This window comes from Macaca thibetana, chromosome 9, assembly GCF_024542745.1.
Source record: "Macaca thibetana thibetana isolate TM-01 chromosome 9, ASM2454274v1, whole genome shotgun sequence".
NCBI classification, from domain to species: Eukaryota; Metazoa; Chordata; class Mammalia; order Primates; family Cercopithecidae; genus Macaca; species Macaca thibetana.
The window spans coordinates 114,693,583-114,717,120 of record NC_065586.1 but is presented as its reverse complement, the minus strand read 5'-3'; positions in this window follow the sequence as shown (position 1 = coordinate 114,717,120).

Sequence of the window (23,538 nt, the reverse complement as noted above, 5' to 3'; positions counted from 1 at the left end):
GATGAGATAAAAACAATAGTTGTTATTTGTAATGACACTGGGAAATATCTGAATGTAAGCTGACCACAGAATTGGAACTGAAATCTCATAATTGGGTTGTGTCTTTGCCTTTCGTGGATTGATTCTTGAGGGACACAGCACAGTCAATATGGAAGATATATGAGCAATGGAAGTTGTTCTACATAAACTTTTTGGGTGGAAGTTTTGAAATTGTCTTACCTGGCACATGTGTAATTTTGGGTAGAATAATTGATACGACAAAACTTCTCAAATCTCAGTGCCTTAATACTGATTGTATTTCTTGTTCATGTCACAGTTCAGTGTGGCTTAAAAAGTGGTCCCTGGGAAATGGGGACAAGGTTTAGTCTGCTCTGTACTGTCATTTAGGGGCTTCGGCAAGCAGAAAGGAAAAGTTCATGAAGGAAGTTTTTTAAGGGAGAAGATCATGAAGTGTCCACCAATCCCACCCGCATTCCCTTGGCCAATACTTAGTCACATGTCCCCCCTAACTGCACAGAAGGCTGAGAAATACAGCCTAGCTCATGTTCAGGAGAAAAACGAAGCAGAGTTTGGTGAAGACAGAACAGTCTCTGCCACAGCACATTTCTGGGTTTTTTTTGAGATGGAGTCTCGCTCTGTCATCCAGGCTGGAGTGCAGTGGTGCAACCTCCATTCACTGCAAACTCCACCCCCCCAGGTTCAAGCGATTCTCCTGCCTCAGCCTCCTGAGTAGCTGAGATTACAGGCGCGTGCCACCACACCTTGCTAATTTTGTGTTTTTAGTAGAGACGGGGGTTTCACCATGTTGGCCAGGCTGGTCTCGAACTCCTGACCTCAGGTGATATGCCTGCCTCTGTCTCCCAAAGTGCTGGGATTATAGGCATGAGCCATCGCACCCGGCCACCACAGCATGTTTCTTAGGTGACTGGATATTAATTTGATTCTCTTTTATGTTTTTTTGAGACAGGGTCTCACTCTTTTGCCCAGGCTAGAGTGCAGTGGCATGATCTCCGCTCACTGCAAGCTCTGCCTCCGGGGTTCACACCATTCTCCTGCCTCAGCCTCCCGAGTAGCTGGGACTACAGGCGCCCGCCACCACGCCCATCTATTTTTTTGTATTTTTAGTAGAGACGGGGTTTCACCGTGTTAGCCAGGATGGTCTCAATCTCCTGACCTCCTGATCTGCCCGCCTCGGCCTCCCAAAGTGCTGGGATTACAGGCGTGAGCCACTGCGCCTGGCCTGATTCTCCTTTTCTGATAGTCTCAGTGAGTATGAGGAATTGTGGGGGAACAACACTAAGGTAATATATGTGTGTATCCACGTTCTCTGAGAAACTAGAGCTCAGCTCTAAAGATGCCTGGGATAGGGAAATGAATATTGACAAAGGTGAAGAAACAATTTCAAGAACAGAAAACAAATTCAAACATGGAGCTCAAGTGGAGAAAATCGGAGAAGGGTTTTCAGCAAAACTTCGAGAGCTAATATCTTCTGTGGCGCTCTCCCTTTCATTTTTATCTTTGTCAGGTGTGTGAGTTTCGTTTTTTCAATGACACTGGGTGCTCTGTGTTGAGGGCTCTTTGGTGTTTCCCCGGGGAGAGATTTGAGTTTCTCTTTTCAGCTGGTTAGTTCTCAAATGATGCCCTTGGGCAGGTCATGTCTACATCTACACAATTTGAAGTAAATTCCAGGAAGCTGAGCCGAAAGTTAAAAACAGACAAGGAAACGGGAACTTGCAATCCTTGAAGGAAACAGTTATTTAAACACAAGCTCTGTGTGTTTAGCCAGGAGAGGAACGGACCGTTCTTACGGGGCAGGTGCATTATTTTTTAACAGGGTGGCACCAATGTATACAGATACATGTGTAAGGAGGAGGGTTGTGAGTAATGTGTCTGGTGCGTGCTGTGAGCTCGCTGGCGGCCTGGGTTGGTGACTGGTGGCCAGCAGGGCTGCAGGATATCATCAGGGCCCCAGCCATGTGGGAACTGTTATGGGACAGCTGGTCCAGAAGTGGGTGTGGGCTGGATCTCATCTAGTTCTGAATATGGCTGTAAGGGAAGGAAGGTTGTGTCCCAAGTAGGAAATAGAAGCCCGTCTTGCTGTTCAACTGTAAGTTGAAGCAGTGGCCCTGGGGACAGATCTGAGATCCCTTCGGGAAGGCATGATGGCCATGTCCACAAGTTGCTGCATGAAAGCCCCTTGGTTTTGACGTCTGTTTGCAGCTGGGTCTGTTGAAATGCATGTGCCCACATCTGCACTCCCACCTGTGGGGGTACTAGGATAACCCCAGAGGAAGGAAGTGAGGAATGGGGCATCTGAGAAGCCTCCCCTTGTGCTGTGGCCAATTGCAAGGATGGAGAGAGTTCTATGCAGAGGAGCCAACAAGTCACAGAGTGTTCTTGAAGTACATTGTATCTGTTCCTGCCCAAGAAACAGGTGCTCTTAAGGACATCCCTCTTGACATCCAAAAGGCCCTGAAATGCAGTGAATAAAAAAAGGAACTTTGCCTTCATCTGGAAAGCAGCCTACCTACACAATGGGCAACACAGCGCTTAGAAAACCGTGGTGAAAGATGGCAGGGGCATGAGCTACACAGAACAAAGGGACAGAGAAGCAAGTCAAAGCCCTCTATGTGCAGTGGTGGGAAAAAAAAAGCTATCTGACTATAGCAATTGGGCTGGAAGCAGTTTGGGGGTCGATTATATGGCATAATAAGAGAAATGACATCAGCGGGGTTCTCACTATTATTTTATTAGTATTATATTAGGGCAGAGCAATATGAGGGGAAAACGCAGCTAAAAGGATGGATGGGAGAAATAATCACATCTGACTCCTTTTTGAGACAGATAGTTTAGAATGCCACTTGTCAAAAAGGCAAGGGGGTTGGGCAGAGTGATTGATGCCAGAAGGGACATAGATTTCAGATTTAGGAGGAGGGGAAATCCATCAAGTTTGCCAGTAGACATAGGAGCTAAAGTTGCAGATTCAGAAGGAAGGTGCTGGCTTTGCAGACCTTGAGGGGAAGGAATGTGGCAACTTGGAGGAAGTGGGGAAAACGAGAGGAGGCAGCCCAGGTGGGGTGGTGGCTGAGGGCGTGGTGTACATCAGACAAAGTCTCAGAGTCACATGGCCCTGTCAAGGCACATGCCACTCTGCATTGTCCTGGCAACAGATCCCCATTTTGCCACCCTGGCATTAAAACAAGGATAAGCCAAGGCAGAGAGGCAGGTGAACTGTAATCAGAGGCAGGGCCCATGTGGTATGGTGGCTCCACTTTGTGGGGACTACCTGGGCACAGGAATTTGGGATGTGTGACAGACAAAGAACGTGTCATGAAGTCCGTGTGTCCAGAAAAGAGAGAGAGAGACCCTCCTGGGAGCTGCTGGCCTGGGATTCTCCTGTTGGCTCTGATAGGCCTTGGAATAAATATTCAGTTTGGCCATGCCTGCTACCTCGTGTGTGTTTGGGAGGAAATCTAGCATTTGAAGAACCCAGGCTGGGCACAGGTGGGAGTGTGCTCTCTAAGGTAGCCTCTGGAACCATCCAGAAGGCTGTTCCCTCCCACTGCCCAGAAGTTCGTCCCACCCAGAGATGGGAGTTAGCAATGCTCCTCTGTGTCACTTCTTTCCACCCTGTTTGGGCTCTCCACCCTCTCACCTGGACCTCTGCAGCAGCCTCCCAAAGGGCACCCCAGTTCCTGCCTTTCCCCACTGCAATTCACCCTCCAGACTCCTGCCTGAAGAAACTCTACTCTCTTGTGTAAGACCCACCAATGGGTCCTGGTTCTTAGAGAATAAAGCGTAAACTCCTTAGTGTGATTACAGGTTCCTTCCAGATCTGGCCCTGCCTCCCCAGCCTGCCTTCTCTGGGTGTCTGAGTCTCCCCACTACCAACTCCACTTAGCAGTCCATGCTTCTGGTACTTCTGGCCTGGCTCCTCCTCCTCCCTTCCCCTCCCCTCCCCTCCCTTCCCCTCTCCTCTCCTCTCCCTTTATCTTTTTCTTTTCTTCTTCTTCTTTTTTTTTTTTTTTTTTTTTTGGGACAGAGTCTCTCTCTGTCACCCAGGTTGGAGTGCAGTGGCACGATCTTGGCTCACTGCAAGCTCCCCCTCCCGGGTTCACGCCATTCTCCTGCCTCAGCCTCCCGAGTAGCTGGGACTACAGGCGCCCGCCACCATGCCTGGCTAAATTTTTGTATTTTTAGTAGAGACGGGGTTTCACCGTGTTAGCCAGGATGGTCTCGATCTCCTGACCTCGTGATCGGCCCACCTCGGCCTCCCAAAGGGTTGGGATTATAGGCGTGAGCTACCGTGCCTGGTTGGCATTTTCTTTTTTATCTTCTGAGGCTCACTCCAAGCATAACCTGACCCATCCCCTCAGGTTGGAACCAGCCACCCCTTCCTTCAGGTAGGACAAGGATGCAGGTGGGCATCAGGAAGAGCAGGATCCAGGTGCTGGGACTCTGCCAGGACTCTCTTGCTCTGTGCTCTTTGCTCGTCTGCCAGTCAGCTCCTTTCTCTCCCTGAAGGTAGGGGCTTATTTCACCTCTGAGAAACACGCTTGCCTACTGTTCCCTGTCTTACTTCTTCTCAAGGAAGATAACTTAGGGAAGGCTCACTTTCTCAATCTCAATTTGAAAAGTTTTAGGGAAGAATTCTGATTGGCCTTGCTTGGGTCAGCTGCCCACCTCTGACTCAATCAACTGTGGTCATGGGCAAGGGCCATTATTATTAATAATATTGTCTGGCTGGGCACAGTGGCTCATGCCTATAATCCCAGTGCGTTGGGAGGCTGAGGCAGGAGGATTGCTTGAGCCCAGGAGTTTGAGGTCAACCTGGGCAAAATTATGAGATGTTGTCATCACTACTAAAAATAAACAAATTAGCCAGGCATGGTGGCATGTACCTGGAGTCCTAGCTACTCAGGATGCTGAAGTGGGAGGATTGCTTGATCCCAGGAGTTCGAGGCTGCAGTGAGTTAGGATCATGCCTCTGCACTCCAGCCTGGCAACAGTGTGGGACCATGTCTCCGAAATACATACACACATACACATATAAAAATAAAAAAATTTAATAATGTTGTCTAAATATGAGTTAGCTTTCTTACTAACTACTCCTCACAGAGTTCCTACCGGACTGGTAGCCAACTCAAACCCTCGCGCCCTGAAAACCTTTCCACATTACCTGCCAACAGGTTAATTCATAGAAAATCAAATCAGCTGAATGCTCAACTATCAACGCACCACATTTACTAACAATCAAATAAAATAAACCTGGGTAGTTTTAATTTACGGATTTTCCCTTTGTCTTCATAGCAGTATTTTAAGAAATATTCAATGTTTTTCCCCTGGCTCCCTGTTGCCAAAACCAGAGGCTGAAAACAGTAAATGATGATGGGGGCAGAGAGAGGAGAGTCCCAGAGGAGCAAGCGGGAAAACAGGGAAACAGGAACATATTTATAAGGAATAGTCATCAGACTAGAGCCCTAGGATGATCTATTCGTTGAATATAATTAATTCATCTGAAAGTAGAGTCAAGAAAATATATTCACAAAGAATATTTCTGAGTATAAACAATTCTTTTGCCTATATTCTTTGTGTGAATAAACAGTACGTTTGCAGAAATCTTCGTATTCAAGATAATCTTAATATATTTTTCTTGGGCCCCTGAATCTTTCCTCTCTCTGCACCTAAGTCTTATGAACTGCCATTCTTTTGTTTCTTTTTCACCTAAACAGCCTCAAGGCCTTCAACTTTTCCTCCTAAATGTGGCTTCTAGGTCTTTCCTCAGCTTGCACGTCTTCTCGTCTCATATATATGCAAATATATATTTTTATATATTTATAAATATGTATTAAAAATATATGTATGAGCCCTATGCAAATAAATGGGATAATGGGACAGACGTCTCCCTAAACTCATAACCTGCACTTCTGTTAATCACCATCATTATTATTAATGTTATCTCTAACTGCATGCTAGCCTTCTGAATAAGGACCCCTCCCAGTGCGTTCCTGCTGAGCTTCGAGCCAGATAACCTTGTCTACACACCTTGTCTACATAACTTTCCCCTAGCCTGGAGAAAAGATTTTTGAGAAGTAAAAATGAGACACCCATCTTTGTATTCTAAGCCCTTACTTTGGAGTGGGAAACAAGGATCTAAGATCTGCTGTCATTTGAAAATGAGAATTTGAGACTGGGTGCAGTGGCTCACGCCTGTAATCCTAGCACTTTTGGGAGGCCGAGGTGGGCAGATCACTTGAGGTCAGGAGTTTGAGACCAGCCTGGTCAACATGGTGAAACCCTGGCTCTACTAAAAATATAGCACATTAGCCAGGCATGGTGGCGTGTGTCTGTAATCCCAGCTACTCAGGAGGCTGAAGTGGGAGAATCACTTGAACCAGGGAGGTGGAGGTTGCAGTGAGCTGAGATTGTGCCGCTGGACTCCAGCATGGGCAACAGAGCAAAACTCTGTCAAAGAAAACAAAACAAAACAAAACAAAACAAAAAAACCCCAGAAAGAAAGAAAAGAAAAAAGAAAAGAAAATGAGAATTTGTACTACTGAAGTTTTAAAATTTGTACTATCAGTTACTTTTTTTTTTTTTTTTTTTTTTTTTTTTTTTTTTTTTTTGAAGGAGTCTTTACTGCAATGGTTTTTCTCCTGAAGTTACAGGCGCCCGCCAGTTACTTTTTTTTTTTTTTTTTTTTTTTTTTTTTGAGACAGGGTCTCACTCTGTTGCACAGGCTGGAGTGCAGTGGCGTGATCTCGCCTCACTGCAACCTCTGCCTCCTAGGTTCAAGCGATTCTCTTGCCTCAGCCTCCTGAGTAGCTGGGACTACAGGCGTGCACCACCACTGCAGGCTAATTTTTATATTTTTAGTAGAGACAGGGTTTCACCATGTTGACCAGGCTGGTCTTGAACTCCTGGCCTCAAGTGATCCACCAGCCTGGGCCTCCCAAAGTGCTGGGATTACAGGCATGATCCAGCGTGCCCAGCCTATCAGGTACTTTTATACAGTTTGGCAGTAGTCCCAATGTTGCTAGCATGTGCTTGATACCCATTTTACGCAAGTCCCAGCAACACTGGGTCCTGATGGCATGAATCTGTGCGTGTGTGATTATTCACTACATTTCTGCAATTCCTCTGTTTATTCAGTTACATCATGGATTCATTGAAGTCCTCTATGGCAAATTCTGTGACTTAATTAGATCATTATTTAACCACAGAAAAGGAAAGCGTATTATATTTCCAGACAATGTTTTCACCTGAACTTGAAAGCATTTCCCATCAGAGTCTAGGATTGGCGTGTGCTTTCACTAATGCCTTCAATCTGCTTAATTCATTCCAACTTTCGTTGCTGCAGGCACATGTCAAAATTAGCTTTCAAATACTGATTTAATCTCTGGCATAATTACATTGCTCTGCACCCCTGAGGCTTTTAATTCTTGAGTGTATGCTAAAAAGTGACAAAGCTTCAGGAAATAAAAAAAAATGTATTTAATTTTATAAAAGAAGCCTAGTGATAGGAGGAGGAATTATGCACAGATTGAGTTACATGGAGGTAGTTGATCATTTGAGCAAGTGGCTGACGCACAACTGAGCCACCAAAGAAGCTTCAATCTCCCCAACTCAGCAGATCTGGTACAAGCACATCAGCTGGGCTCTTAAGGGAGGATAGGAAGAATATTTGAAACCAGTCTTTGAGTCTCTGCCCCTCCAATGCCAAGAATCTTCATCTGTGAAATGTGGATAATGACAGCTAATATTTACTGAGAGTTTACTGTGGGGAGCTGCTGGTCTAAGCACTTTGGTCATTTAGGATCTTTGAGTCAGGCATAAAAATTACTATGCCCATTTTAGAGTTGGGAAAACTAAGGCCACTGAAAAGTCATGTAACAGCCCAAAGCCACCATCTGGGAAGTGGTGGATTCTGGATTTGAACCCAACAGTCTGGTTCCGTAATCCACACTCTTAACCCCACACTGTATGGCATGGGAAAGCTGCTGCCCTCCCTGCCTTATGGAGGAATCAAATGTATGTGTGAGTCTTTTTGCGCTGAGTGAAAGGCTTTGCAAGCTCAGAAGCTCCACGGTGCTTTTAGAACCACCCAACGTCCTGAAGTCTGGTGCCCTCCCATGAGGAGTTGAGCGAAGAGGCTGATGGACCCTCAGCCTCAGTGTGTGCTCAGATTTGCCACTCTAGCAGAGGATCTTTGAGGAATCATTCCATCTTTCTGAGGCTCAGTTTCTAAGTCTATAAAAGTCAATGAATGCTGGGAGCACCAAGAAAAACTGCAGGGGGGCACTATTAGTTGCTGACATTTATTGAGCACTAACTACAGGCAGGGACCTGCAGGAAGCCCTTTAAGGAGGTATGTCGTCAGGCACACCTGATGGTAATGAGGCTCATTAGGCTCAGAGATTCACCCAGCAGCACCCAGGAACGGTTAGGATGTTACACTGCATGTCCTTGACCCCTGGCATGCTGCTCCCACTACAGACCTCCAGAGGAAGTGGTTTCCAAGTGTCTCTGCTCCCTGTCCATGGAACCTTTTCCATGGCTACCATTTGGTGTCCACTCATTTCCCTCAGTGTTTCCTTGAATGTGCATTTGGACATGATACACTTGTTCCCAAGTGCAGGGGGTCTCCTGAGTCATCCCTTTCCCAGGCCTGCCCCATGTCTTCCCTTAGACTTCAACTTTCAGAGCAGCTGCTTTTGCAGGTGTGGCAGTGAGAGTATTTTTCCTACCCTTTCCCTTTCCCCTATCTCTGCCTCTGGGTTTGGTCTTGAAACTCTGTGTGGGGTTGGATGTTTGGGGTCTGTGATCCGGAGCGACTGAGCTTAGGGGGAGCTTAGGACACCAGACCTCTCTTGGCACAAAGAATAATGAACAGGGTAGGCCACAGGACTGTGCGGCAGAAAATGCGGGTTACACTCAGGGAATTAATTCAGAGGATGTGGCTGCATTAATGCTGATAGTCCACATCTCAAGACTCTGGGGATGGCAGGTAGTAAGTGGGGCCCAATGCAACAAGATAACCTGCCAGACACAGGCTCATTGACAGCTCACGGGCCCCATCTCACTCTTAGTGTTGTATGCCAAATGCCTCTGCAGTGGTGCCTGCTTGGGCTCAAAGGCCATTTTAAGTGGAAAGGATGGTGAATAGACCTTGTACAAATCAACTCTTTCTCCTATAAAATCAATGCTGTTCTTTCAAGGAGTTGAAAGAAGAAAGCAAATGCTGAATTTATGAAGCAGACATGATACTGTCTCATTCGACCTCCAGGGAAAACTGTTTTTCTTGTCTCCTCCCAACTGGCTGGAACAAATATCATGTCTTATAGGAATACTGTTGCTCACGCCTGGCTTCAACCAGTTCTGGAAGTTGTCAAGCCTCCTTCCTCTAGATTTAATTTAACCAGAAGCCACAGAGTGCTGTGGGGAACAGGAGACGGCTAAATTGCCATCTCTGGCTGGTCTCATGGGGGCAATTAATCCAAATAAATAAAACCCAAGAGAAAGACAAACATTAAATGAGAGCCAGACCACAGGACAGGAGAGGCATCAGGCTTTGGAGGAGTTGGGAAGAGGAAGAGGTCAGTGTAGGCTTGAAATGGTCCATTTTTTCCCTTGGTTTTATAAAGGAAACAGGATTTTAAAAGATAAAAATGGTTGAGGACGCCTTTGGCTTATGGGGAGTGAACACAGCCTAGGGAAAGTCATTGAGTTGGGAATGAACAAAGCTGACCTCTAGCACGGAGCTCTTTCCTCTCTTTTTATTCTTATGTGCAGTCGGCATGGTTTTCTAGTTTGAATAAAAGAGACATGTCATAAAGGTCGGGGACACTATTTGGAATCTGATACTCTTTCAGGTGCCCATTAGTGTCACAAGAACATCCTAAGTGCAGCTGAAAAGTTCCCTGAGTGTGAGTTCTGGAGAGCTGGGGCCTTGGCCTCGCTTTGCTACTGAATAGCTGAATGACCTTGGCGTGTCCTTCAGCCTGGCCTCAGCCTCTTCCTCTGTAAAAATTTCTTAACCAGTTTTGTTATCTTTCTCCCTGGGCTCCTTGGGAACCCCCTGGGTGCCAGAGATGAATTCTTCAGCAGCCAGGGCCCCATGGCATCCGGGTGTGGTGAGAATGAGCCAGTGATATGACGGCATCATGTTGTCAACAGTTAGCTCTTCGCCACCTTCTCCAACCAGAAGCACTTGGGCCGTTCACAAAACTGGAGTTTCAATCTGAAATTACTTGGTCCCTAGGACAGCAACTGCTCTCACCCAGGCCCACCTAGGTGCCAGACTCAGCACTTGCTGCATCCAGTAGCATAACCCAGTAGCGAATGGCAAAGGCATTAGTGAAAGGTACCGGCTTACCAAAGGTTATGCAGGAGATGGAGGAGACAAATCTTCCTCATGACATCTCTGTTCTTGCCCCACAAGACTTCATCTGTCCATCTACTCCCATATATTCATCCTATTTCCTATCTAGAGTAACTTCTCTCCCTCTCCCTCCCTCTCTCCTTTCTTCTCTCTCTCTCTCTTTCTCTCTCTCTCTCTCCTTCTCTCTTTCTCTCTTTATTGAGCAAGCAAATAATTCTTTTTAGGGGAGTCTCTCTCCTTAAAATGCAGACTGATTATAAATAATAAATCATTTCCAGTAGTTGAGAAAAGCAGAGTGGAGATGAAGCAGGACTAGAGAAACAACAGGAAGGCAAGAATGCATCTTGTATCCAAATATGTGCCTTGAAACCCTCTGTGCTCACATGAAATGTCCACACATGGGGCTTTGAGAGCCCTCAGCACTAAGTGGCAGGTGCAGTCAGTTGCATGATTCCCAGCCTGTAGTCAGTTGCACGATTCCCAGCCTGTGCACTCACTTAGGTGAAATGTAATTGATGATGGTGGGAGGCAGACAGGTTCTTAGGTGGGAATGGGTGGGTCCCTGGTGAAATCTCACCTTCAAGCCAGGAATGGAGGGAAGCCTGGGGAATGGGCTGCCAATTCTGGGTGAAGTCCATGACCTGAAATGAGAACTTCTCTGATGCCTTTCGGCCAATCAAGTGGTGCTTTCCCCTGGCCTGCCCATAGACCAATCAGCATACACTTTCTCCATTCTGAGCCAATAAAACCCCCAGACTCAGCCAGACTCAGACACTTGTCCGACTACCTGCCTGCAGATAGGAGCTACTCACTTCGGGTCTCCCCTCCACTGACAGCTGTTGGGTTGACCAATGAAGCTCCTCTCCACCTTGCTCACCCTCCAGTTGTCCATGTAACCTCATTCTTCCTGGACATGGGAAAAGAATTTAGGACCCACTGAATGGCAGGAACAAAAGGAGCTATAACACTTTCCTGGTTGGGTTGCTGAGCTGTGGGTAGGAGCTAAAGGGCTGTAACACATTCCTGGCCGAGCTGCAGGTGGTGACATGTTCCTGGACTGTGGGAATAAAGAGTGGCAACCCTTCTGAGGGCCCAGACCTCGGGATTCCCTGAGCCAGAGCTATAACACCATAGCCCTCCCACCCTTTGCTGGCACTGGGGGGCTGCCCCATGCAAAGGGAAGCAGCAGTAGGGCTGGGCCAGTTCAGCAGCCATGGACTGGAGTGCAGAGGCAGGACAGAAAGAGCTATGACACAAACAGGCTGAGACATGCCTTTTGAAACACGGGCCCCTGGTCACCACACTGTGGGTGATAAGAGAGAAGCTGTGGTCCTTTTGGGAGCCCAGACCTCGGGGCTCCCCAAGCCAGGGCTGTGATATGCTGTAATACCCTCTTTGGGGTTATGTAGTTCCTGGCATCTCCAGGCTTTCAAGTACCACCATGCTCCCCTCATCCAAATGCTAGTGCCCACCACGGAAGCTGCTATGGCACTTCTGGTCCAGCTGCAGCCTCACACAGAGCTGGTGCCTGCTCTGGCACCTGGAGCCACCCACAGTGCTGGAGCAGCCAGGGTGCCTGGCTGTGTGCAGTGGCCTGACCCCGCACTCACTTGCTCACACACCCCTCGCTGCTCTGCACCTGGCTCACCCTTGGCAGGTGTGGGATCCAGGTCAGTAGTATGAGCCAAATGCAGCCTGCTGGGCCAAGTGGGTGGAACAAGCCCAGCAGGCACGAGCAAAACTCAAGCGGAGGTGCCACCAGCCACAGAGGTTTCTGGCTGGCAGAGTGACACCCAAAGGATCCTGTGACACAACGTGGCAGATGACTGGCTGTCTCCAGTAGTCACTCTCTCTGTCTTTATAAGCAATAGAATTGTATTGCTTGGCTGTGTTCCCAAGCCTCCCTTGCAGCAAGGGATGGCTGTGGAGGTTTTGGGCAGAAGGAGTGTCTTACTCCTGGGTCTTTCCACGGTAAAGATTGGGCATGCGCTTCCCTGGTCGTCGTCTACATCCTTCCTTCTGATGAGCGAGTGAAGAGAACTAGACCCAGAGATGAAAACCACACATTGAGGAAAACCACACATAGCTCCCACCAGTCCTGGACACCTATTGCTGGGCTACTTCAAGAAGGAAAATAAATGTTTTTCTTGGGGCCTCCATGAGGGTGGAGGGTGAGAGGAGGGAGAGGACAAAAACTATTGGGTATTCTGCTTATTACCTGGGTGACAAAATAATCTGTACACCAAAACCCCACAACACTCAATTTACCTATATAACAAACCTGCTCATGCACCTCTGAACCTAAAATAAATGTTAAAAAGCAAACAAAACAAAAAAAGAAATGTTTCTCTTATTGAAGCTACTCTGTATTTGGGGTCACTTAGAAAAGCAGCTTAGCCTGAATATAAATGCAGCAACTGCTCTTGTACTAAGAGAGTGAAATGCTATCTCTTCAATTCATCCTTTCCACACTGATGTGAAGTGTCACCTTTATCACAGGCTATGCTGTTTTCTCTGGAATGCAAAGCATCAGTTAGAAGCAATGAACTAGAAATACATGTTCCCAAATAGATAGACCTTGAAAGCATAGTACTGAATGTAATAACGATTACCCACAACAAGATTTATGGCACAGTAACATCTATGTAAATTCAGCCTCTCTCCAAACCCACACCATTTTATTTTGAGGATATACACATTTATTCAAGGACACATATGAAATCATTAGAGTCAGTGTCCAAGGAGAGGGATAAATGAGGAAAAAATAGACATTTACAAGAGAAGGGCTTTGCTCATATGATGATAATGGGCATACACTGAGGAGTAGGGCTAACTCCCCACGTGAAATTAACACACACACACACACACACACACACAAAAAATATGTACCCCACCCCCGAATACATGCATACCCACACTGTGAAGAACAGGAATTGGGGAGATTTGGGTGACCAGAATGCTGTCTGGTGCCCATGGCGAGGGTGAAGCATTTCCATTAGACAAACCAAGATGAGGTTGGACACATCCTAGACAGGTCCTTTCAGGGCCTGATTTTGGCCTGAGCTTCAGAGAGAGATTTTCTTAAATGATACTGGAGTGTCTGCTCAGGTGCATTGGCTCAGATGCCAAATGAGGGTGGCAATTCTGGGCACCCAACTGGAGGCAAGATGAAGAAGCTTTTGGCACAACACTTCTGAAACGGAAATGTGGGCATCAGTCACCTGGGACCTTGTTAAAATGCAGATCCTGATTCAGGAGGTCTGAGCTGGACCTGAGCTTCTCATTTTTCACCAAATCCTAGATGCTCCTGCTGCTGCCCTATGAATCACACCTTGGGAGGTGAGACCCTAAAATATCTAAATGCATTTTTGGTAGGCCAGTAAATAGAATTTAAAAAAATAAAAGGAAGAAATGGAATCAAGAAGGTCTTGCGGTCCCAGTATTTTCCTAGGATTGTCAGCTGCTGAAACCCTTGATTTATTTCTAGACAGTCCCAGAAAGCATTTAATTGCTTCGTATCCTCTGTGTTTTCTTTATCATTAATGAAGATACTTGCATAAGAAACATCTCAGGGAACTCTCTAGCTGTTTAATTTTGTGGATTTGATGTAAGAAAAAGCCCCACCACATCCGTTAATTATGTTCATGAAATTTGCCATGTGAGAAAAAAGTAGCTGGGAAAGCTGGTAGAAAGACTGTTATAAATTAAAAAAGAAAATCTTCCATGAAGAAGCATCACTGTAACAAGCAGAGCCCTCCCATGGCTGGGAACGCTTGAAGAGTGTGAGTTAGTAATTGCTTTGATTGGATCCGGTGAATCACAGGAATCAAACAAACACCACTTACTAAACTCAGAAGACTGCCAACGATTGCTCAGGCTGACTTGCCTCACGGTGCTTACAGCTTGAGAATGGAAACATTGCTGGGAGTAGGCACGAACGAAATGATTTCCTCTGGGATTCTTCCCTCAGTGAATTGTGAATCCAAGGGCTTAAGGTTATTTCCCATATATGTAGGAAGGCCAGACCTGTGGAGAAAAAGCTAAAGTGAGTCTGAGGAGGATGTCTGAGGATATCAGATAGATATACAGCTTTTTAAAAGATAGAAGTGGGGCAAGGTGTCATTCAGGTGTGTGCAGAGAAGTAGTGTCATCTAGGTGTGTGGATACTGGACAGGAATATCTCAGAACCACAGTCTGTGACTCCTGGGCTGTCAGAGCTTATAGAGACCTTAGGGATTGTCTAGTTCTCTTTCCCCAATCTGATTTTAGAGATAAGGGAGTCTTTAGAGATGAGATCAGGTGTTGGGCTCTCAAGGCAGGAGGGCAGGCTGGGTTTGCATCTGCTCTGTGACCCTGGCTGACATTCCAATCATTTGAGGAGGAGGGAGCCAGGCTCATGGCTTCACCTGCTAATAACAGACTTTAGGATAATGGTTCTTACCCTAAGCGTGTCAGAATAACTCAGAGTGCTCGTTAGAAATTTGTTTACCCAGGCCTCACCCTCAGTGGTTCTGATTTAATGAGCCTGGCTTGTGGTCCAGCACTCTGCATTTTTAATAAGCACCAGAGCTGATTCTGATGAAGGTGGCCTTTGGGCCACACTAAGATAAAAATGATACTTTCCTATTATTTACCCTTTCCTGAGACATTGCCTCATGGTCTCCTTAAGGATGAAAGTTAGGGTTGTTTCTCTTGTGACAAAGGTCCACTAGCCAAGATGGGGCACAGGGAGGATCCACTGTCCTACCCAGGCTGCCAGACTCCCAGCCCTGAATGTCACGTGTGTGTGCCTGCGTGTGCATGTATGACACAACTGAAAAAAACACCCGAGGGCTGTTCTCATTCTCCACTTTGTCTAAAAAAAAAAAAAAATCAGGAAAATATCTCACGCTACATAAGGCCACCAGCATGAACCTAGATGTGTTCAGATAATAATTCAGAGGAAAGCATAATGAGATGTGGCTTGGGTTCATCACTGTGCTTTGGCAGGAGACATATATTAATGGAAACCCAAATGAAGAGCTTTTGCAGGGTCAAGGTCCCCATCTGAATGTAACTGCAAAGAGCTCTTCACTGCTACATACCACAGTGCAGATGCCACATGGTTTTTACCATCCATAAAAGCTATTTCTAGTTGATAATGAAGGAGGGTTGGAAGCAAAATGGGAAAGCAAATTGCCTTGTCCCTGTCTTTGGGAAAGAACGTTATAGAAATGGTTTTCAAGTGTTCTGCTTTGGTCTCTGTGTGTATTGCTGTATTTGTGTATATCATCTACCCCTAATAGGCTAAGCTGAGATACATCATTCATACTGCTAATATCTGAGTATTGATAAGGGATCAATCAAAAGTTAAAAAATGAAGGCCTGCTAAGATCCTGAATTGGGCAGGTTGGTCAATGACATATTTTAAGGGTGGTATCTTTGCACAGAGTGCCACCAAAGAAGGTGTCCTAGCTGGGGCCTGAATCTTCAGGAATCCAGGGAGATTCAGGATGGCCAGAAAGGGATGCTTGTGATCAGCGAACCAAGGGCAGGGAATGGAGCCATTGTAAAATTCTCATCAACTCAGCCTGCCTGAGCCTCCCCACAGCCCTGGATAATTATCCAGCCCTGGATAATTGCAGCAAAAATAGGCCCTATTATCAACATCACTCATGGGCCACTTGGGATATTTTTAAAGACATACATTTCAAAAATAGATAACATGATCAGAAAACAGGAGAAAAGGATGGTGCCCTGTAACAATTTTACCCTGATGCTCTAACCCAAGGCCTCTTAGGGATGCAGGGAATCATAGGGAGCCCCTCCCCTGGGAAGAAAGGATGCTACGCACGTGGCTGGTGAAAGAGTGAGGAATGGTTCATCTGTGCCATCTGAGAAAATAAATTCATGGAGATTCATAATGGGCCCACATTGCTGTGTATGCTGTATACAAACATAGGGAGAGAGAGACACAATTAAGCCACATGTGCAGTGTTGATATGGCTGAGCTAAAAAATCATTATGAACACTTTAAAGACCTTTGTGCATTTAAATAAATATGATCTATAAGAGGGAACACAATTCTAATTTACTAAAGCAATTAGTAAATTCCCCAGTGAGTATTCTTATGTCTCTTTCATAGTATGTGGTAGTAGCATTTATCATGGTTCATGCATCACAGTGATTTTTGTAGGCTTGTCTCTCACTCACTAGACTGCAAGTATTTAGACAATGATGATATTTTTTCTTTGTTTGGTCTCCGATTCTTTCCGGCAATATCTGGTCCTGGGTTTTGTATGCTTGGTAAACAATGATTGAATCAAGTAGACTTAAAAAACCAGCAAATTCTCCTAACCACAAAGGTTGTCACATTTGACTGGACGAATTGGGAACCGCACCCCGAAAACCTCCTTGACAAGAGGCGGCACCACAAGGCAGAACAAAAGGGTTCTCCAAGAGTAGCCACTGTCACTATGCGCCAGCTGCGTTCCTTCCCACGTGTTTTATTTATTTAGAGATGGAGGCTCATTCTTTCACCCAGGCTGGAGTGCAGTGGCATGATCTCGGCTCACTGCAACCTCTGCCTCCTCGGTCAAGCGATTCTCCTGCCTCAGCTTCCCTGAGTAGCTGGGACTACAGGCGCATGCCACCACGCCCAGCTAATTTTTATATTTTTAGTAGAGGTGAGGTTTCGCCATGTTGGCCAGACTGGTCTCGAACTCCTGACTTGAGGTGATCCATCTGCCTCAGCCTCCCAAAGTACCGGGATTACAGGCATGAGCCACTGCACCCAGACCTTCCCATGTGTCATATCACTGGGTTTTCCCAACATCCCCCAGAGGTAGGGATTATTAGATTTTCCAAAACTGGGGCTCTTCCAAAGTAGAGAATCTGTCCAATGACTCACATTCATAGTGGGAGAGCTGTCATTCAAGTTCAACCGCTGTGTGTTATTTCTTATTTTTGTGTACAGAATTGGTGGGTTCTTGGTCTCACTGACTTCAAGAATGAAGCTGCAGACCCTCGCAGTGAGTGTTACAGTTCTTAAAGATGGTCTGTCCCGAGTTTGTCCCTTCAGACGTTCAGATGTGTTTGGAGCTTCTTTCTTCTGGTGGGTTCGTGGTCTGGCTGTCAGGAGCGAAGTTGCAGACCTTCGTGGTGAGTGTTACAGCTCTTAAAGGCAGTATGGACCCAAAGAGTGAGCAGCAGCAAAATTTATTACAAAGAGCAAAAAAATCATAAAGCTTTCACAGTGTGGAAGGGGACCCCAGCGGGTTGTCACTACTGGCTCGGGAAGCCTGCTTTTATTCCCTTATCTGACCCCCCCCCCCGCCCCGCCCCATCCTGGTGATTGGTCCATTTTACAGAGAGTTGATTGGTCTATGTTACAGAGAGCTGATTGGTCCATTTTGACAGAGTGCTGATTGGTGTGTTTACAATCCTTTAGCTAGACACAGAGTGCTAGACAGAAAAGTTCTCCAGGTCCCTACTAGGTTAGCTAGATACAGAGTGTATTTGTATCAATACAAATATACCAGTTGGTGTATTTACAAACCTTGAGCTAGACACAGAGTACTGATTGGTGTATTTAAAATCCCGGAGCTAGACACAGAGTGCTGATTGGTGCATTTATAATCCTTTAGCTAGACACAGAGTGCTAGACAGAAAAGTTCTCCAAGTCCCCACTAGGTTAGCTAGATACAGAGTACCGACTGGTGTATTTACAAACCTTGAGCTAGATACAGAGTACTGACATAAAGGTTCTCCAAGTCCCCATTAGACTCAGGAGCCCAGCTGGCTTCACCTAGTGGATCCCACACCAGGGCCGCGGGTGGAGCCACCTGCGGGTCCTCAGCCCGTGGGCGGTTGATGGGACCGAGCGCCACGGAGCAGGGGGCGGCGCTCGTCGGGGAGGCTCGGGCCGCGGGAGCCCACCGCGGGGAGGGGTTCGAGCATGGCGGGCTGAAGGTCCCGAGCCCTGCCCCGCGGGTAGGCAGCTGAGGCCAGGCGAGAACTTGAGCGCAGCGCTGGCGGGCCAGCACTGCTGGGGGACCAGGTGCACGCACCCACCGCAGCTACTGGCCCAGGTGCTAAGCCCCTCACTGCCTTGGGCCGGTGGTGGTGGCCCGCCGGCTGCTCTGAGTGCGGGACCCGCTGAACCCGCACCGGTGCCCGCCGGAACTCGTGCTGGACTGTGAGCGCCGGGCGCAGCCCCAGTTCCCGCCTGCTCCTCTCCCTCCACACCTCCACACCTCCACACCTCCCTGCAAGCAGAGGGAGCCAGCTCCGGCCTCGGCCAGCCCAGAGAGGGGGCTCCCACAGTGCCGTGGCGGGCTGAAGGGCTCCTCAAGCGCTGCCAGAGTGGATACCCAGGCTGAGGAGGCCCCAAGAGCGAGGGCTGCTAGCATGTTGTCACCTCTCATTTTGACTTGGAACTTTGTGATGAGTTATCTACTCCCTTTGGTAATTGACTTTGGCTTATGTCTGGGCTTTCTTCTTTTTTAAAACATCATTTTTCTCCACTTGACCTGTTGCTATTTCAAGAGTGAGAGGACAGCCTGGGAAATGAAATGTTTTCAAAATCTAATAATGAGTATGTCTGGAGGGTGCGACAAAAGGCACTTACTCAAAGACATCTGATGGAAACACACAGGGTTTTCTTCACATTTGTATGAATGGTTGTATTCATTCTTACACTGCCTGCCACAGGCTGTTCTGTCTTAGTTGGCCAGTCCTGGTGTGGACAGGCAGTGACTTGGAAAAGCTTTTAGAACTGGTGCCTGGCTCAGCCTGAGGAGCCATGGGGACATCTAGCCTTTGGAAAGCACACAGGGCAGGTGTAGAAGACAAAACTCACTTTGGGAGGGCTTCTGCCCTCTTATTACCTGCCCTTAGACAAGTGTCAAACAATTGTGCTAGCAATTAGCTCTTTGTGCTAGTAGTCAAAACTGATATCTAGTGGTTTCCCGTATATCTGGGCTAACTACAATGTATCAGCATGGACTTAGTTGATGCCAAATCTTCAGATCCCTTCAGATCCCTCAGATAACCTTTAACCAAGATTCCTAAAACTCTAACTGCAGTCCTTAGTTCTGTCGTCTCTGTCTTCTGTTTTCCACATAGTGTCACCTATTATCATCAGCAAAGACCATCCCCTGAAGTTCCTATTGAGAGACAGGACTAGCTGGATTTCCTAGGCCTACTAAGAATTCCTAAGCCTAGCTGGGGAAGGTGACCGCACCCACCTTTAAACACGGGGCTTGTAACTCAGTTCACACCCGACCCATCAGGTAGTAAAGAGGGCTCACTAAAATACCAATTAGGCTAAAAACAGGAAGTAAAGAAATAGTCAGATCATCTATTGCCTGAGCGCACAGGGGGAGGGACAATGATGGGGGTATATACCCAGGCATTCGAACTGGCAGTAGCAACCCCCTTTGGGTCCCCTCCTATTGTATGGGAGCTCTGTTTTCACTATGAAATCTTGCAACTGCACACTCTTCTGGTCTGTGTTTGTTCCAGCTCGAGCTGAGCTTTCACTCGCCGTCCACCACTGCTGATTGCTGCCGTCACAGACCCGCCTATGACTTCCACTCATCTGGATCCAGCAGGGTGTCTGCTGCGCTTCTGATCCAGCCCGGCGCCCATTGCTGCTCCGGATCGGGATACAGTCTCCCCGTTGTTCCTGCGCAGCAAAATGCCCGGGTTCATCCTAATCGAGCTGAACCCTAGTCGCTGGGCTCCACGGTTCTCTTCCGTGACCCACGGCTTCTAATAGAGCTATAACAGTCACTACACGGCCCAAGGTTCCATTCCTTGGAATCCCTGAGGCCAGAACTCCAGGTTAGAGTGCAAGAGGCTTGCCGCCATCTTAGGAGCAGCCCATCACCATCTTGGGAGCTCTGGGAGCAAAGACCTGCCAGTAACACTATGACCCAAGGTTTTGTTTCCTATATGGGATGGAAGCAAGAAACATTTGGGGTAAGGCATAAAGATCTGTTTAGCTTAAACATGATAAGGTGTGAGTTGTAGCTACATTTTCTAGAGCTTTCTTTAATAAACCATGGACGGAGGGGTTCCAATATTTATTCAATCTCATTTGAACCTGCTTGTATTTTCAGTCTTTGCAGGTACATCTGCCATTCATTCGTAGGCAGTAAAGTGTAGTAGTTGAGTGGTGTGGTACCAGAATCAGGCAGATCTAAGATGAAATTCTAACCCCACTGCATATTAGATGTACCATTATGGTTAGTTTCTTAGACTTGAGAGCCAGTTTTCTCATCTGTAAAATGGGTATAATAATAATTTTGAGGGGAATCAAATGAGAATTTATGTGATGTACTTAGCAATGCCTGGTGTGCCTAAAGCCCTAAGTAAATGGTAATTTTTATTCATTCAATTAAAAAAAAAGAAAAGAAAAAGACATGTATTGGGTATCTGCTGGGCTCATGGCATGTTGTAGGTACAAAATGTATCAAGACATTGGCCCTGTCCATAAAGAATTCACAGTCAGGGTTGGTGGAGGCAGGGAAGCTAAACACTTTTGTAATTTCAAGGTAGAAAGTAATAAAGGACAGAAAGATTATGGAAGGGAGAAGTCTTTGAGAACAGTCGTCTTTGAGTTGGGTCTTGTAGGATGTGAAGAATGTGGACAGGTAGAGTTGAGTGGGGATTAAACAACTGACATTCTGGAGAAAAGAAATAAAGCCTAAGAGAGGAATTAGACAGGAATGGTGAGGATATCTCAGCACCCAGCAAAGTTTGGCTTGTACATAGGGAGTAAAATGGACAGAAGTGGGAAGCTAGACCGAAAAAATGAGGGCATGTCAGAAAGGGAGTGCACACTGCTTGGAAATACCATGCGAAAGTATCTGGCCTTGGTTTGATGGGCTATTGAAGACTTTTGGAGAATGGAAGGAAGTAAAATCCCTTAGCTTGCTGTCTACTGTATGAAGTACTATCTTTCCTTCATTTATCCTAATTTTTTTGTTTATTTATGCTCTCTCAGGTTTTTGGAGCACTCTTAGTACTGGACAGTCTGAACATTAGTATGATATAATCATGATGTGCTGGCTGGGAGAGGGACTAGCCTTAACTCCAGTGAGAAGAGGGAATGAAGCTCTAATAGGCTACATTAAATCTTCATTCCCTCTTCAAAGGAGAGCTGTTCACTTCCTTTCCACCTTGCAAATATTGATAATACTAAAATGCTTGCCTGAGTTTATTTGGAATTTGGCAAATGATCAACTCTTTCCTCTGGAGGGTGCCCCAATATTGAAACTTCAAATATCCATGTTTGCATGACCTTTAGTTATTGAAAAAGTTTTCTTCATATTATTACTTTTACTATTACATATGATAATTGACCAATATAATAATATTGACCAGAATGATGGCTCTAGTTAGGACGCCTAACAACATCCGAAATCCTTTTTCATTGACTTTACTGCAATTTGCTCTGCTTAAGAGATTTTGAAACAAAAGAGTGCCCCTGCTCTTGCATGCATAAAAACCTGCAGGTGAAAATGATGAGAAAAATTACTGGGCAAGGTATTAGGCAGGCACTGATTGTATCCTATTTAGAACTCTGCAATAAAAAAATATATATAATACTGAGGCTGGGTGCAGTGGCTCATGCTTGTAATCCCAAAACTTTGGGAGTCTGAAGCAGGAGGATTGCTTGAGCCCAGGAGTTTAATTAGCCTGGGCAACATGGCAAAACCTCACCTCTACAAAAAATAAGGCCGGTTGCAGTGGCTCATTCCTGTAATTCCAGCACTTTGGGAGGCCGAGGCAGGACGATCACGAGGTCAAGAGATCAAGACCATCCTGGCCAACATGGTGAATGTTAAAAATACAATAGACACCTCATCTCTATTAAAAATACAAAATTAGCTGGGCATGGTGGCACGTGCCTGTAGTCCCAGCTACTCAGGAGGCTGAGGCAGGAGAATCGCTTGAATCCAGGAGGCAGAAGTTGCAGTGAGCTGAGATCGCACCACTGCACTCCAGCCTGGTGACAGAGCGAGACTCCGCCTCAAAACAAACAAACAAACAAACAAAAATTAGTCAGGCATGGTGGTACACTCCCGTAGTTCCAGCTACTTGAGAGGCTGAGAGGTGGGAGGATCACTTTGGCCTGGGAGGTCAAGGCTGCGGTGAGCCATGATTGCACCACTGCACTCCAGCCTGGGTGACAGAGTGAGATCTTGTCCTAACATATACATGTATACACACACACACACTGGTTTTAGCTAAATTGATTATAACTCAGGGACCGTCAGTTTAAGATGGATAGAGGTGCATTACATTGATTACTTTTGTTCCAGTGTTGACTTTTTTTTCTATATGAGTGATTCATTTAAATTTGGAGGATGGAATAAATTGCTATTAGTTTCCAGTCTAACTGAAATATCTGCAGCCACAGAGGACAAAGTACAAGGACTTATCAGAGAGGAGACAATGAAGCTCCATCCTCTGGAAAAAGGAAACAAGAGGCTGAGGGAATGAGATAGCTTCTAAGGAGGGAGCTTACAAAGGCCCCTCCTCCCCTGGCTCCTGCCCCATGGGCCAGGCTAATTTGCATTTCAATGAGGACTTAATACTACAGAAGATTTTATGAAACGCCTAAGCTTCTCAAATGTTTGTTACTTTTGTTGCCCTAGCTGAAATCTGCAATTACCAGTATTTTTTTTAAAATCCTAAAATGAAGTGAAGAGGCCTGTGGGTGTTCATTCAAGGAGGGAGAGGGTCGAGTCCCAGTCCAGGAACTACTCTGTGCTGGGAGAAACAGGCAGTACGGCACAGGTCGCGGTAGCCGAGAAAGAAAGCGAGAGAAAGGGTGAGCCGGGGAGTCGCTGGGCCAGACACTGAAGTGTGCCTGTGTAGAATAACTGGCAGGAGGGCTGCATTTACTGACCCCAGGAGGTAAAAGACGACGCCGTACTTGGCACTGAGTGCGGTGACCCGCAAGAGGAGCAAAAGTCATGACCCTCCGACCCCCAAGCCCCCGACTCAGCTGCCTCCACTCCACCCTACTCTTCTCAGACCCAGTCCAGAAAGCAGGCGGCGAGGCAGCTCTGAACCGGGCAAGGTTACTTCTCCAAATACCTCGGATCCAGAGAGGGGCAGGAATTCTCTAATCGTTGTCCCCTGCCCCTCCCTACAGCATCCGC